Here is a 1,028-nt window from a genome sequence, read left to right as displayed (position 1 = left end):
TCGACAGTTAATGAAAACCTGCTGGAGAATCGGTTATGAGTCACTTCCAATTTGACAGCACATAGCAACAGCAACATTCGTTGAGCATGTATATGTGGCAGAGGAAAACAGCATGGGATGGGTCACATGCACCTTTGTCCTCAAATTTACATCTTGGTTTGAAGAGTCTTAGGGAAGTCCTCTACAGCAAATCTGTGGAAAACATTATTTCTTTGATTTCTTGTCTACTACTACTGTTAGTGTGAATTATGGACTCAATATTCTTGTCCTTTGGAACTTGAAGCCATTGTCCCATTACAGCCAAGTGACCCTTTTGCTTATGAAAAATCTAACCATCATGTCTATGTGTAGAAATAAAATAGGAATGATTTAGGTGGCAAATGACAGAAAAGTCAACCAATTATAATAGACACAAATATGTTCGCTTATTTTAAATCACACGTAAAGAGAAGACATTGTTTAGTGTTAATGCAACAGCTCAGTGAGGTCTCTGGAGACCCAAGCTTTTCCTGTTCTGTTCCATTGTCCTTCATATGTGGCTTCTATACTAACAATTTCAAGCTGTTGCTGCAACTCCACCATCACGCCTATGTTCCAGGCAGGAAAAGGGTGGAAGAGCAAAAGGTCACTCTTAGTAAAGTTTTGCCTTTTCTTAGAGAAGGAACTCTCTTCACAATACTCATACTGCATCTCATTGTCCAAATAAAATGTGTGCCAGGGAACAGTACACTCAGAAGGTAACTAAGAAGTTGACTTTCTTTCCATCTAATTTGGTTGGAAAAAAAAATTCAGTAATTGTATTTTTATTTCCAATAGCTTCTGTAATTATAATTTCTTTAATTGTAAATGAGGTAGTGTTCCCTTGGTCTCTACGCTCATTGGTGCTCAAGGCTTGAAACCCATTCCTGAGATGGTTTTGAAATTTGAGTGGGACAGGCTTAGGGTCAAATTTTGGTTCCCATGAATTTAATTTTCTGCCACTCCAGCTAAAACATACATTTGAGTAGTTGGTGGTCTGTCCCACAATC

Source organism: Elephantulus edwardii, unplaced genomic scaffold (genome assembly GCF_000299155.1).
Source record: "Elephantulus edwardii isolate Elephantulus edwardi_28Jun2011 unplaced genomic scaffold, EleEdw1.0 scaffold00312, whole genome shotgun sequence".
In the NCBI taxonomy this organism is placed as follows: Eukaryota; Metazoa; Chordata; class Mammalia; order Macroscelidea; family Macroscelididae; genus Elephantulus; species Elephantulus edwardii.
The sequence above is the reverse complement of the archived record's forward strand: the minus strand, read 5'-3'. Positions refer to the sequence as shown.